Source organism: Sus scrofa, chromosome 11, assembly GCF_000003025.6.
Source record: "Sus scrofa isolate TJ Tabasco breed Duroc chromosome 11, Sscrofa11.1, whole genome shotgun sequence".
NCBI lineage: Eukaryota > Metazoa > Chordata > Mammalia > Artiodactyla > Suidae > Sus > Sus scrofa.
In genome coordinates this window covers 12,929,809-12,946,438 of record NC_010453.5, presented here as the reverse complement: position 1 = coordinate 12,946,438, position 16,630 = coordinate 12,929,809, and the positions used below count along the sequence as shown (strand labels likewise).

Sequence of the window (16,630 nt, the reverse complement as noted above, 5' to 3'; positions counted from 1 at the left end):
AAAAAAAAAGCATGTTATATACCTGAATCTAATATAACGTTATTTTTCAATTACATCTCAATTAAAAATACAATTTTAGGAGTTTCCATTGTGGCCCAGAAAGTGAAGAACCCGAACAGAATCCATAAGGATGCGGGTTCTATCCCTGGCTTCGCTCAGTGGGTTAAGGACCTGGCATTGCCAGGAGCTGCAGTGTAAGTCACAGATGCTGCTCAGATCCCATGTTGCTGTGGCTGTGGTGTAGGCCAGCAGCTGCAGCTCCAATTCGCCCCCTAGCCTGGGAGCTTCCCTATGCCACAGGTGCAGCCCTGAAAAGAAAAAAAAAAGAAAAAGAAAAAGAAAAGAAAGGAAGGCAGGAAGGAAGGCAGGAAGGCAGGAAGGAAGGAAGGAAGGAAGGAAGGAAGGAAGAAAGAAAGAAAGAAAGAAAGAAAGAAAGAAAGAAAGAAAGAAAGAAAAGAAGAAACATACATACATAAAATTTTAAAAATAAAATGCAGACAGTTTAAGAAACAAATACACAATAAGACACACACAGAGAAATTCATAATGGCAGAGAGAAAGTAAGTATAGGAAGTTGCAAATTGGTTCAGAAACCACTCTGCAAACCGCAAATACCAGAGGACAGTTCTCTTCTGGTGGCCCAGCACACCTGCCCCAGCCAGAGGCAGAACTTCAATGAGTAAAGCCCCCATAGATGGAGGTGGAATCTCAGGAAGGTGAACTTCATTTACTTTACATCTTGTCCTAGGGCTTCTGTTATACTCTGGGCACATTCTAATACTCACAAATTCTGTTATTCTAGGCCTTAAATATAAACATTTAGAATTGGATTCCAAATTAAACTTATAAAGTACAAAAAGACCTCATTTTCACACACAACTAACACATACATACACACACAGAGTCATGGCATATATATGTATGAGACTAAGAACTATTAAATCAATCATCAATATATGTTCTGAGAATAGTTTTAAGAAAACAAAATTCTGGACAGGATTATGAGTTATGATCTTTTGGGATTTAGAAACAGCGTGGTTTTTGTTTTTTTTTTTTTTTCATAGCATTCTCTATTCTTTCAAAATGTTTGAAGCATTATGTAAGCACAAATTTGACAATATCTGATGGAAAAAAATGTAATATCCTTTTATTACTTAAAACGCCTTCTGGAACCCATATTGATTTTCCTCTGATGCATCAAAATCTGAAATAGATGAACCTGGCGATCTTATGCTTTCTTTTATTCCATACGTTTTCTCAACTCCTGCTCTAAACAAACTTCCTTTTCACAGTTACTCTTCCAAAAAAAAAATCCATTAGAAGCTTTTATATGCTAAAGATCCAGTATATATCTTAACTTTTATAAATCATATTCTCATGAATACACAGGGTAAATTTTATCAACAGATAAATCATGATGGCCAAGGAAGAGACGTCATGCTTTAGGAAGAAAATTTGAAACTGAGGATATGTCTTATATGGACATCAAGAGCATCTGAATTTTTTAAATAATAGATGTTTATCCTTGTTTCTATTCATTGCCAGGATTCTTTGCAACTAACCAGTAAACTAAGGGCCAGCTTATTTCCCCAGAGATATGATTAGTCACCCAGTAAATCTTGGATTAATTTTGTTCCAAAGTTTTCTAAGGAACTCATTAGATAATCTCTGGATGTGGGGAAATTAGTCATAGGACCTAAAGGAGTTCGCCTTTGCTGAACCAAAAGAAAAAAAAAAAAAATTCAGTAGCAGCAAACAGGCTGAGGAAATCTTAACCAAAAGATTTCCCAAGTCTTAGCAAATATGAATTCATGATACAATGACTATTTCTACTACAAAGCAAACGACCAAACTATATTTTAGCATCTTATGCTAGATGGTCTTACATGTCAAGATCTGGTGTAAATCTGTGGTTTACTTGGAGCAGCAGATTTCTAGGTCTAGAAGCCATTGAGGCGATTCTTCAAAAAGGAAGTTTAATTAATGCACATACCTGAATTCATGCTCTACCAAGTCACTGACAAATCTCTAGGCTATTGGGAATAATGTCTCCAAAGCAGGGGATGAAACTGTAGTTCTCTCACTGACACACTGCTTTTATCCTTTGCTGCCACCTTAGTTGATTCACACTGAGGAAATAAGCAAAGTCAAGGTGTTGACTATTTCTTAGCTTCATCTCTGACAGCCCACTCAATGGCACACTCTCTCTAGGTTACTTGTTCCAGAGAGCACACAGATAGGAAAAGCATACAAGATATTACTAGACTCCAACACCAGATAAATATACCATCCCAAGCCCACAGCCAGCACCGGGAAATTGATCTAGTTCCATACACAGAGTAGGATTAGAATCAGTTCACCCGCTGTATACCCAGATCAATTTTGTACCACATACTTTTTTTTTTTTTCATAAAATTTCAAAATGGCCTTAGAAGGAAGGTACTAATAACCCCTTTCTTTTAACTGCCTAGAAGTGAATTCCAAACCTAATAAAAACATAACTTTGTTTAATAAATAAATAAGACTGGCCTATCCACAGTTTGTACATTTGTCCGCATCAAGTTTAGAACAAAAACATGTTCATGGGAAATTAGAGCAATATTAAAAGCAAGTCAAAGTAGGTATTAAAATTCTCAATTTGCTCAAATAAGTTGTGCTACTAATTAGCAGCAAAGAGTCAATGGACTTCAGAGAATCCTTGTAACCTTGAGCTTTCTTTTGATCAATGTGCTATGGAAGAGAAAGGTTTGTTTTCATTGAGATACGGCCCCACTAGAATGCAATTTCTTTCTAGCAGTGGTAAATGACAATCAAAATCTAAACCCTGCCTCTGAGGCTTCTTAACTGCCAGTTTTCACCTGAATATATAAGTCTTATGAATTAAAAGTATAATTACGCTGAATAAAGTGTATTCTAGCTGGCCTTAAATGCCTCAAAAATCAGAAGAGCTCTGTGAACTCCTTCATGAATTTGCCCCTTTAGCTGAAGGGAGAGGTTACAGACTGTAATAAACAATACAGGACGGCTGGTGTGGCCAAAGGAATTCACCTCCATGCAGGAAACACTAAGGCCCAGATATCCAATTGCTTATAACCCATCAGCTCTTGCCTATTCCACACAGTTTTTAATAAGAATTTTCTGGAACAGTCTATATTCATCTTGCAAACAGACATACAAAAAGAAGGGGAAGGAATGAGAGAAGAGAAGGAGGAGGAGAAGGAGAAGAAAAAGGATTTTTTTAAGATTGATCCTTCTCAAGATTTGAGAGTTTGATAACAAGGCAATCTTTATATTTAGCCTCTGGAATAATACAATCAGATAATTTGGGAACGAGTAAAATGCTAGGACCATAAAATTTTTTCCGTGCAAAAATATAAACTCTGTTTTTATAGCCCAACTGTTGCCCTTTCTCATATCTTTTCAAGTATTTTGCTTATAATGAGTTTTCCCCAAAGAATTACTTATCTGAGCAAACCATATGAATTCCATTAGCAAGGCCAGTTCCAAGAAAGATCAGTTCTGATATCAGCTGGCTGTTATGAAAGAAAGGGAATAAAATTCACCATGATCCAGAGACTCATAATATACATTCATTATATATTGTTTAAATTGAGCGCTGCAAGAGAAGTTTAAAGAGTAACAGTTTATATGAAATGTGGTCTGTTAGTCCAGTTTTTTATCTTTTCAAGTGTATATATTACAGGCGATTTAATAGAGAAATAAATCCCTGACAAATAAAACTTACATTCCTGGTGTTTATAAATCTATAAATTAAAATCAGTAATCAAAATTTGTTTTTCATCCTGTGTGGAATTAATCTGACAATTTATGAATACTTGTTATTCAGATTTAGAGCTCTTCCTTATTAACAGCAGATTCATACAAACCAAATGCCTCAGTGAACCATTTTGTCCTAATACTCTATACTAGGAATTCACAAATTACACCCCCAGCTCACTTTTGTAAATAAAGTGAACACAGCCATGCCCATTCATTTACATATTTTTGGAAGCACTTGAAACACATGGAAGTTCCCGGGCCAGGGATCAAACATGCACCGGAGCAGTGATCCAAGCCACTGCAGGAATAACACCAGCTCCTTAACCCGCTAAGCCACAGGAAAACTCCTTATTTACATAATTTCTATGGCTGCTTTTGAGCCGAGTTTAAGAGTTGCAACAGAAAGCTTGTATGGTCCACAAAGCCTAAACTATTTACCATCTGGCATTTTAACAAAAAGTCTGCCAAACAATGTTCTCTACTCCATCTACCTGTCTTTCCCAATTTTACTCTCATTTCCTACTGAAATACACATTTCTAATGCCTAATTTATTATAAACCCTAATGAACATTCATTACACTTTGAATAATTGGCTTGAAAAAGATGTTTAGTAAATTTCAATTGTCTCCAAGGAAATAAGAATTGCTGTTACCTTTCACAACATACACCTGACTCTTTACCCTCTGCTGTTTTACATTTACTAGAGTTGCTCTTCCCGGGGGGAGGCAACATATGATTGTGCAGGTTCTTCACTGCACAGAAGGGCCTAGAACAACCAAACAGGACCCGGGAGGCCTTCCCAGAGTGGACCCCGCTCATGTCCTCCACCTGCCTTTCTATCTGCAGAAAAACTTTAGGCAAAAAACCAATTTAATCAGAGAAGAGAGGAAATACAGAAAAAAAAGAAAACAATAATAATAATTTGGACATTCAACGAGGTCAAGGACACTCAGTTCTTTTTCAAAGACTATAGATAATATTCTGAGCCATGTCCTTGGATCTGTTTTGCAGGTGCTGAAGCCCCCACCCCGTGGAAGCAGTCAAGTGTATGCTGCCCACAAAACGTAGAACCCAGACCAGCTGGAACCAGAAGGTTGATGACACCCACTCCTAACGACTCACCACCAACCAATCAGGAAAATGTCCATGAGCTAATCACGCCCTGCTCCTCCAATGCTATAAGACTCCTCACTACTCCTCCAAGGGGTGGCATAGTCCTTGAGGTACTAGCCTGCTGTGTTCCCCTCTTTGCCTGGCAATTAAAGTTACTTTTTCTGTTTCTTCCAACTCTTGTCTCTGAGTTTCTATTTGGCATCGGTGTACAGAGGCAGCCGATATTTTGTCAACACTAGCTGAAGAGCTGAGGCTAGATGCAGCCTTCACACCCCTTTTCTAGCCATAAACCTTGACACAAGGTGGCGTTCTTCCACAAGAAAGGCCACCTTTATTCCAAATTGCATGAAGGTCTCTTCTGCTCACCAAGTTGTGCACCCACATGGTCATTTATACTCATGCGCACAGAGGTCCAACAGAACCATATGTCCCTCTATTGTTTTTCCAGCAGATCTCTCATAAGAACCTAGAAAATGCAGGTAAAATTCCTAAACAACATCCTGAATGTTCCAACTTCTGCATAACCCAGCTCTTGTATTAAACAGACATTTAGCAATTTACAGTGATGAAGTAGGACACAGAGGTTGAGAGAGAAGATAAAGGTTGGCTGATAAAGAGAATGTATTGATCATCTTTGCTGAGGATGGGAGAAGGTTCTTAATTAGAAAGGAAAATAAAGGAAGAGATCTGAACTTGTACGAATCACTTACATCCTGGCCCAATCTTTGTGAGGAATTTATACATTTCTAGAGTTACGTAATTATTTCCTAAAAAGGAAATAGAAGAGGAAAGAAATTAATTTCTTAAAGCTGGGGGGTGGTAGTCGTGGAAAGAAATGATCCATGAGAGAAGGTGCTGGAGAGGAAGGTAAAATAACGGCTACAAGAAGGAAGAAAGGTCCTCATAGAAAACTAAGATGAGGAAAGGTCAAGGATGAGAATTAAAGGAAACAAGATGATCGGACATGAGAAGAAGGGTCCAGATATGGAGTCAAGAAAAGGTTTTGAGATAAGGAATCTGAGTCACAGAGAAAAGAAAAAATGAGAATAGGAACCACAGCTGTGGCTTCAACTTTCCAGCTAACAAGTAATTAAAGAAGATCATTGACCTATTTTGAGTTAATACAATATGCAGTTATCCTAAAAATACAATGCATGATAGCATAGTTTAAAAGAATTTATATAGAGATCAGTGTTAAGAGTTTCAAGGAATTAAACATTTAAACATTTTACAGCAGGAAAAGAAAACAAAGGATAATGTATAAAAGTTCGATTTGCGTTTTATATTTTTCTCAAGAAGTCTCTACACATTTGGATTCAACCTAACTCCCTTGAAATAAACATAATTCTGATTATTCAAACTATTAAATTAAACTTATTAGAAAGTAAAATATTTTACCCTCCCCAAAAAAAAGTCATCTCTCAACAACTCTAAACTGAACATCACAAAATGATTACTGAGTCACATACTTAGGTTTGAAGTATTCTCAAGTCCCAAAATGACAAATAAATTAGCTACTTATTCTAAATCCCACATTCACAGAGTATTAATGATAAAAAACAGTGGAACCAATATACCCAACTATGTTCAGCAAGTTTATAGGGAAGATACACCTTTTTAACCTGCTATGTCAGCCTCTCCTAAAGGAACCGCCTTCTTGTTATGGAAGGTCTACTCCCAGCCATGTCACCTCACCATTGAGATCACACCTTACTGTTTTATTTTCCTTTTTGTCTTAATTTTCTTTTGTTACACAATGGATTGCCACAGTCTAGCAGCTTAAAATAACAACTCAATTCACTCACAATTCTGTAGTTTTGACATCAGGCATGGTGTGACTGGCTCCTCTAGTCAGCGTATCACGAGGTAGAAGTGAAGGTATCAGCTAAGCTGAGTTTTCATCTGGAGACTCTGAAAAAAAAAAAAAAAAATCCACTTTCAAGCTCACTCTATTGTTGGCAGAATTTAGCTCCTGGAGGTTTTATGACTGCAGTCCCTGGGTTTTTTTGGTTGGCTGCAAACCAGGGCATTCACAACTTGTAGATGCCTCCCACCACGTGCTGACAAGTGGCTCTTTCCATAACACAGCCTTTGTTTCCTTAAGACCAACGGTAGGATCTCTTCTGCTTTGAAACTCTTCTTTTTTTTTTTTTTCAGGACCATACCCCTCGGCGTATGGAGGTTCCCAGGCTAGGGGTCAAATCAGAGTTACAACTGCTGGCCTACGCCAGAGTCACAGCATCATCAGATCCAAGCCACATCTGCGACCTACACCACAGCTCACAGCAATGCTGGATCCTTAACCCACTGAGTGAGGCCTGGGATCGAACCTGCATCCTCATGGATGCTGGTTAGATTCATTTCCACTGAGCCATGGGAAATCCCTGTCCTGACTCATTTTTGATTATTCAGGAAACATCTGTAGACATCATGATTTCTAAAACTTATAAACTTTCATTTGTTTAATTTGCTTGTAAAATTTTATTCTTTTATATAGCTTTTTGGATCAGCTCTTGCAAGCTTGTAAACCTAATATCTTTTAAACTTGAAGTTTCCTTTATTCGTTTGCACAAGTTACAACAAAACTTTGTCTTTCTCCCCAGCTTAACTCCTGAATTTCTGGATTTGACCTTTTATTCATATCACTGCACCAACCTCAGCACCTATATCTTCAATAAATACTTGTTGAAAGACTGACTGAATGAATGAATGGGTGGATGGATGATTGAACACTGAGAGGGTACAACATAAAAAGATGTCTCTACTCTTTCCTAAATCTAAGGCAAGAGAAAAATAATTATCACACTCTTTGTTTTAAAAAAAAATTGGACTGAACTATATATACATTAAAAGATCATGATTTTTTAACTTGGAGCATATCGATAAAGAAATTTTTGATTATTTTAGAATAGCATTTATCAGTGGTGGATTATCTCAGTATAGGTGAAGAAGGGTAAGTGTATGATGGTTGATTTTATGTGTCAACTTCACTCGACCACAATGCCCAGATATTTGGTCAAATATAAGGATTTTTTTTTTTTTTTTTTTTTTTTGCTTTTTAGGGCCACACCCATGGCATATGGAGGTGCCCAGGCTAGGGGTCGAATTGGAGCTACAGCTACCAGCCACAGCCACAGCCACAGCAGCGTGGGATCCAAGCCACATCTGCGACCTACACCACAGCTCATGACAATGCCGGATCCTTAACCCACTGAGCAAGGCCAGGGATCGAACCCGCAACCTCATGGTTAAATATAAGGATTTTTTTGATGAGATTACTATTTGCAACAGTGAACTGTGAGTAAAGTAGACTGCCTTCCCTATGTGGATGGGTTTCACCTAATCAGATGAAGACCTGAATAGAACAAAATCTGACATCCCCTGGGCAAGACAGAATTCTGCCAGCAGACAAGCTTCAGACCTGAACGACAACATCACCTCTTCCTAGGTTCTAGAACTTGATGATTCTGGTCTTAACCAACCTCCATGGTCACAAGGGCCAATTCCTTAATATAAATCTCTCTGTGTGTCTCCATTTCTCTCTCAACACACACACACACACACACACACACACGCACACACACACGCACATACTTGTTCTGTTTCTCCAGAGAACCCTGGCTAACACAAGAGATTTCAAGGAGGCACATCCACACTGTCAAGGTGGAAACCTGTTCTGCTGGAACCCTCTCTCCCTCACGGCAGCCCAAGCTTTGCTGTATAGCCAGGGTCACCACCTGGGCTGGACTGTTCCTTTGTCAACCTGACATCACTGCCATCTTCTCCAAAGGTTTCCTTTGCATCACAGAAGAGAAACCAGGAATTGCATTTCCAGAATCCACTTCCTTGTGTGGTTATAGGCTAGAATCTACTGAGAGACATTTGCATGAAATCTTGAAGGCAGAAGAAAAGGAGAGGCTGTTCCCCTCTGGAGACAGCTGCAGAGAGACACGTGAGCCAACATGAGGATCAAAGAAATCTGAGCTCCTTTCAAAGTCATGGGAATCACTGCTGTGGGATGAGATCATCAGTGCCGCTTTCCTGCCCTTTGCCCCTACAGTGCTTTCAGGACTTACATAAGCCTCTCCTTCCCCGTATTGAAATCCTTCCTATTCAGAATCCATACAAGGCTTCTGTGTTCCGACCAGACCCAGACTATACATCACTGATACATTCTTTAGGAGGAAAGGGGGAGGAAGCTCTTCATTCTTTCCCATTAAACAGCCTCAGCTGGTGCTACTCTAATCTATCAGACGGAGTATAATAACTGTGAACTCTAAGAGTGATCACAAGTCTCTTCCACCCAGAAATTCCCATGGCTCCTATGAAAGCGAGTCCACTCTTCATCCTTGAGATCACCAGGGAAAAGCGGCACAGCTCTACAGAGCAAGAATGAGGTGAGTACCTTGGCAAAAATATCTCTCATTACACCTCCCTTGGAAGGGCAGGTTTTGACTTATACAATTGTGACTGAGACTCTAAAACAGTTCTTCCCAGAATAAAGAAAATAAAAAATAAAGGGTTCACCTTTAAAAATAAAATTGCTAACAACATTAAAGCAGCAGTTTATCCCTCTTAAATATCTGTGTACATTTTCTTTAGTTCCATTTCATAAGCATCTTATTATAAAAGGATAAACCTTAAACTCTTAACCTGAGTATGACAACGTGGCCTCTGCATAACATCTCAGACTCCCTTCACTCACTTCTGAATCCAGGCCTCATTAGCCTCTTTATAATTTGAGTCAACTTTGTAGGGCCTTTGCACATTCCATTCTCTCTGCCTGAAAAAACTCCCATGGATTCTGACCCTAACTTCATACATTTTGTCTCAGTAATTTCCACTCACTCTCCATTTTTTTGTGTGTGTGGTGTTTTGTTTTATTTTCTTGTGTTTTTTTTGGGTTTTTTTTTTTTTTGTATTTTTAGGGCCACACCCATGTCATATGGAGGTTCCCAGGGTAGGGACTGAATCGGAGCTGTAGCTGCTGGCCACAGCCACATCCACAGTAACGTGGGATTCGAGCCGAGTTTTCGACCTACACCACAGCTCACGGCAATGCCAGAACCCCAACCCACTGAGCAAGGCCAGGGATAGAACCTGCTCCTCATAGATGCTAGTCAGATTCATTTCCACTGAGCCACAATGGGAACTCCTCAAAGCCTCCTTTGAAACATCGCTTCCATGGGCAACTTACTTCATCCTGTTATTCACATTTATATTATCTTGTACTTCCCATCTACAGTGCTTATTACAACTACAACTCACTAATTTTCAAAATCTTTCTCCCTTTTGGACTATAGCTTTCTGGTGCTACATTTTCACCACTGAATCCTTGGTACCTATCATAGTGTTAAGCAAATAAACCTTAAATATGTACTGGAAGGAAAGAAGGAAGGAAGAGAAGGAAGGGAGAAAATGTGACGTTTAAAATTAAATTCACCACCCATCAGTGATATTCCAGGCAGCACTGTAGATGAAGGAAACTATGAACTGACTGGAGAGAACAAAGAACTCCACAGAAAGCTGGAGGAGTGTTCTGTCTGGCAAAAATTAATGCAGTCATTAAAGGGCTGGGATCATTAAAAGAAACCATGTTTTTTTAAGATAGTGATGACGACAGAAATTGGAGAGGGTTCTGTGTTACATCTGCAGTTTTGAGAAGGTAAATAAGTTTTAAAATAAGGTAGGCGAACATTTGTGGGCCAACGGAAACCACACTACCTCCATTTTTGGAAGTGTCTGGCTGCCACTATTCCCCAACTGAACTCCATGGACTGTGTCAGCACACAATGGCTCCAGCCTTTTCTGGTTCTTGGCAATATAAAATAGCCTGAATCAAAGGACAGGAAACAAAACAGACTAGACTATTCTCCCCAGTGCACAAAAGTAGCTACTTGCCACATGAAAGAAGTAAATACATTGCTGCCTACTCAGAATATGTAAAATGAGAGTAGCTCATAATTTGAATCAATTTGTTCTATAATATCCACTGAATTCCTAGCACTACTCTTCAGCTTCCTCATCCTACCTTTACAACTCCCTCCCCAAAGTCAACAGGGTAACTTTCCCCAGGGATTTGTATGTATGTGCATGTGTTAGAACACAAACAGAAGGAACTTAATACCACAAGGAACTTGATACCACAATCACAATTAGATAAGTCAAGCTAGGTCAAAGGGAAAGGTCAGGTCAAGAGGAAATGGGAGATACATGGGGTACATTTCTTTGGAATTAGATTCATGGACATCTGCCAACACTACACAATTGCTTATTATGTGGAAGAATGCCAAGATGTGACAGCAAGAAATTTCCACAATAAGAAAATAAAAGAGTCTTTCTATGAGGGGGCTTAGTGCAATGAAAATAAAAACCAATTCAATGTTATGGCTTTAAATTATATGAAAGAGGATTGAATAAAAAAGAGAACTAGCTTAAAAATTTCATGTACTGAAGAAAAAGCATCCACACTACATAGAGCAAAGGTGCTGCATCCAAAACCTGATACTCTATAAAATGCAAAGCATTTAACTCTTTCCAGTTCTCAGGAGGGAATAAAAGGACCAAACATACACATACAGACACATAAATACACATGATGTTATAAGGAAGATAAGCAGAACTCATGATTTTGATGAGAATTCTCAGCCATTGACTATATTTTAGCACTCAGAGTTTGCATTCTTGTAATGATTGCTTTTGTCTACTTTTCTTAAGTGTTGTTCAGGTGATCGCCTGAGTCCTGATCACTTTCTCTCCTAAGTCTGCACAACCTTCCAACATATCTTCTGTGCTATGAGCCATTTTCCTTTCCTCACTAGTAATTTTCAATATCTAATTTATTTCTTTAAATATTTCAGTTCCTTAAATCTCCCCAAAGCCATGATGTCATCTTTCAAAAAGACAAGGAAAACAAAAAAAGCATCAAAAAATTTCTTTAAATATATATTTTTTCCATGTTACCTATTATGTCATTTGGAAATTCTATCCAAAAATCTAACTTGTGGTGATTATTCTACCTGTATTTTTTCTCAAAACATGACAGCTGGCTTCATATGTAGTTCAGTTTGCTGTTGCCTATGATACAACATTGTGCAGACTGATTATGCAAAATGATTAATTCTCTTCAAATTTTCACCCATTGTAATAAAGTCACTTTTCAAGTTCAGTGGGTTAATGGAAATACATGGAGGAAATATAATTACATATTTTTTCTCCTATAGATCACAGCTTTTCCCATTTTTTGGTAACAGATAATTTTGCAAAACCAACACTGAACACACTGCTTCCAATCTCTTTGTACTATTTCTTTTTAAAGCCCTGGAGGAATTCTTCAAAGAATTAATGCATCACTGGATGTGAAATCTAAACAAGAAATAGCACTGAACTGCTCCATGAGAGGGAAGTTTTAAATGTGCTGAAAATTTCCATTTCTAAGGAGGAAAACTAGGATATATTCACATATGTGTAGTATTATAACTGTATGAACATGTGTGTATTCATACACACTAATGTATCACAGCATTTTTAATAATAAAGAGTTGGAAACAATTTAAATGTCCTTCAATTAGAGATTGAATTAATAAATAATGGTTTATTCATCCATGGGATAGTGTGCAGCCACAAAAAAAAAAATAGGGTAGCGGAGTTCCCGTCGGGGCGCAGTGGTTAACGAATCCGACTAGGAACCATGAGGTTGCGGGTTCGGTCCCTGCCCTTGCTCAGTGGGTTAGCGATCCGGCGTTGCCGTGAGCTGTGATGTAGGTTGCAGACGCGGCTCGGATCCCGCGTTGCTGTGGCTCTGGCGTAGGCCGGTGGCTACAGCTCCGATTCAACCCCTAGCCTGGGAACCTCCATATGCCGCGGGAGCGGCCCAAGAAATAGCAACAACAACAACAAAGACAAAAGACAAAAAAAAAAAAAATAGGGTAGCTTTCTACATCTGATATAAAATGATCTTCATAAAGTTAGTTAGTTAAAATGTCAGGGAGAAAAAGGTGTGTTTAATATACTATTATTTACATAAAATGAAGAATATTTTTTTGTTTGTGTGTGCACTGTATGTGAGTGTGTTTGCTATAATATGATGCATATATTCCTTAAAAACCCATCTTCAGCAAAGGTTTTGGGGGAAGTTTCTTATAAAGCATTATTTTAGCAGTAGTTAGCAATCCACTACACATATGTACAATAATTTATTCAAAAACGATCTTATTACTAAAGGCCATTTGGATGGCTCCAATTTTTACATTTTTTCAAAACCTGTCATACTTTTGTCGATGTATCTTTAGGATAGATTGCTTGATGAGGAATTGCTGAGCGAAAGACAAAAATGTACCTGTAGTTTGCAGATAACATCAAGTTTCCATCCACAGAGGTTGTGCTGTTTTGCATTCTCAACAGGCTCAACAACAAAACATTGTAAACCTTTGGAATTTTAGCAATCTAGTAATTTACAAATGGTATGGGAGTGTAATTTTAGTAAGTATCTTTCTTATTATGATCTATACATGTTTTATATGTTTCAATGATACTTTCCATTATTTTTCTGTAAACTTTTCTTAACTTCTGCCAATTTTTAATTAGGATATAGGTCATTATCTTTTTTATGTATTAGATTTATTCAGCCTTTGTCTCTAAAAAGAGTAACAAATACTTTTTTCTCAGTTATAATTTATATTTATATTTGCTTATGGTATTTTTTGGTTTGGTGAAGATTTTTTATGTAGTCAAATTGATAAATTGATCAGTTTTTATGCTTCTAATTTTGGTTCATATTAGAAACACAACTTTCCTACTGGGATTTTCATGGTTTCATTTGTTATAGTTACCTTTCTGAAATATCTGCAGCATATGGAATGAGGAACAGGTCCAATTTGATCTTTTTGATCTTTTCCATGTGGCTATCCAGTTATTCCAACACTATATGTTACACTGATCTAAGATGCCACCTTTTTCATATAATAAATTTTAACTTAAACCTGGGCCCATTTCTGGATTTTCTGGTTGTCTGTTTATTTAGTTACCAATACCATAAACTTATTTAGAGAAGCTGATAAGGGTAATTCCCATTGATTCTATTTTTCAGAATTTTTCTGGCCATTCTTTGTTTATTTTTCTAAACAAACTTTATAATCAATTTGGGTCAGAACTGACTAGAGTTCTTGGAGGATCTCTTGGGAAAACAGGGGGTGACTGTGGATTGTTGTGGGGGAAGAACATTGGAAGAAAAGCTCTCGGGAATATTCAGCAGTGTGCGTTTCTCTGGAGGTGGCCATTTTGGGAAAATCTGGCCCCACCCATCAGCATTGAGAAGCCCAAGGCCAACAATAATCCAGGTGGGATCACAGCCCCACCTATCAGTAAACAGGCTACCTAAAGACCCCTGGGCACACAGCGACCTCTAATCTCACCCAGAGACAAAGCCCCGCCCACCAGAGGGATAAGAATAAGCTCAACCTACCAGTGTGCAGGCACCAGTCCCTCCCATCAGGAAGCTTACAGCAAGCTCCTGTACCAACTTCAGCCATAAGGGGGGCAAGCATCAGAAGTAAGAGAGGCTACAACTCTACTGTCTGCAAAAAGCACTCCACACCAAAAAAACCTATAAACATGAAAAGACAGAACTATAACTCAGATGAGGGAGCGAAAAAAAAAAAAGAAAAAAAAAAAGAAAAACAGCTAAGAGATCAGGAGATTCTCAGCCTTCATGAAAAAGGCTTTAGACTGATGATGCTGAAGATGATGCAAGACACTGCAAATAAACTGGAGGAAAAGACTGATAATTTACAGGAAACACTGAGCAAAGAAATATAAGATTTAAAACTCAAGCAAGCAGAGATGCAAAATACAGTAAATGAAATAAAAAATTCATTAGAAGCAACCAACAGCAGAATACAGGAGGCAGAAGAATGAATATGTGAGGTGGAGGACAGACCAATGGAAATCACTGATGCAGAAGAGAAAAGGGAAAAAAGATTGAAAAGAAATGAAGAGAGTCTCAGAGAAATCTGGGACAACATTAAACGCACCAACCTCCATATTGCAGGGGTGCCAGAAGGAGAAGAGAGAGAGAAGGGGAAAGAAAAAATATTCCAAGAGATAATAGCCGAAAACTTCCTTAACATGGGAAAGAAACCACTCACTCGAATCCAGGAAGCCCAACAAGTACCATACAAAATAAACCCAAGGAGGAACACCCTGAGACACATATTAATCAAACTGACCAAAATTAAAGACAAAGAGATAATACTGAAAGCAGCTAGGGAAAAGAAACAAGTAACATACAAGAGAACCCCATGTTATCAGCAGATTTTTCAGCAGAAACTCTGCAGGCCAGAAGGGAGTGGCACAGTATACTTAATGTGATGAAAGAAAAAAAACCTCCAACCAAGATTACTTTATCCAGCAAGGCTCTTCCTCAGATTTGAAGAAGAAATCAAAAGCTTTACAGATAAGCAAAGCTAAGAGAATTCAGCAATGCTGAACGAGCTTTACAAGAAATACTAAAGGAACTTCTTTCTCTAGGCAGAAAAGAAAAGGCCACAACTAGAAATAAAAACACCACAAATGACAAGGCTCACCAGGAAAGGCATATATACAGTAAAGATAGGAAATCATTCATACACAATTATGCTACCAAAATCAGAAATTGGAAATCATGAGAAAAGGAGGGTGCAAATGCAGATCACTGGAGATGTACTTGCAATTAAGAGACCAACAACTCAAAACAATCTCATAGATATATAGACTCCTACATCAAAACTTCAGGGTAACTGCAAACCAAGACTCTACAATTGATACAAACATGAGTAAGAAAAATCAACTCAAATACAACACTAAAGAGAGTCATCAAACCACAAGAGGAGAGAACAAGAGAAGAAGGGAAGAAAAAAGAGCAACAAAAACAAATCCAAAGCAATTAATAAAATGGCAATAAGAACATACATATCAATAATTACCTTAAATGTAAATGGACTAAATGCCCCAACCAAAAGTCAGAGACTGGCTGAATGGATAAAAAAACAAGATCCATATATATGCTGTCTTCAAGAGACCTACTTCACTTCTAGAGACACATACAAATTAAAAATGAGAGGATGGAAGAAAATATTCCACACAAATGGGAATCAGAAGAAAGCTGGAGTAGCAATACTCATATCAGACAAACTAGACTTTAAAATGAAGAATATTTTAAGAGAAAAGAAGGACATTACATAACGATAACAGGATCAATCCAAGAAGAAGATATAACAATTTTAAGTATATATGCACCCAACATAAGATCACCACAATATACAAGGCAACTGCTAACAACTTTCAAAGGAGAAATTGACAATAACACAATAATAGTAGGGGACTTAACACCCCACTTACAGCAATGGACAGATCATCCAGACAGAAAGTTAATAAGGAAACACAGGCCCTGAATGAAGCATTAGACCAGATAGACTTAATAGATATTTACAGGACATTCCAGCCAAAAGCAACAGAATACATATTCTTCTCAAGTGCACACAGAACATTCTCTAAGATTGATCACATTCTGGGCCACGAATCAAGCCTCGGTAACTTTAAGAAAATTGAAATTATATCAAGTATCTTTTCTGACCACAGTGATATACGACTAGAAAGCAACAACGAGAAAAAAAAAACTGCAAAAAACACAAACACATGGAGACTAAACAGCATGCTACTAAACAACCAATGGATCACAGAAGAAATCAAAGAGGAAAT

The 16,630-nt window shown here is 37.9% G+C and overlaps 1 protein-coding gene across 1 annotated transcript in view; it reads right to left on the bottom strand.

Moving 5' to 3' along the window:
• LOC106505265 overlaps nucleotides 6,699-16,630 on the bottom strand; it is a 75,951-nt gene continuing 66,019 nt past the window's right edge. Inside the window, exon 8 of the mRNA XM_021065389.1 lies at nucleotides 6,699-6,805. The gene's annotated coding sequence lies outside the window, so the exon portion shown is untranslated. The remainder of the gene's footprint in view (nucleotides 6,806-16,630) is intronic.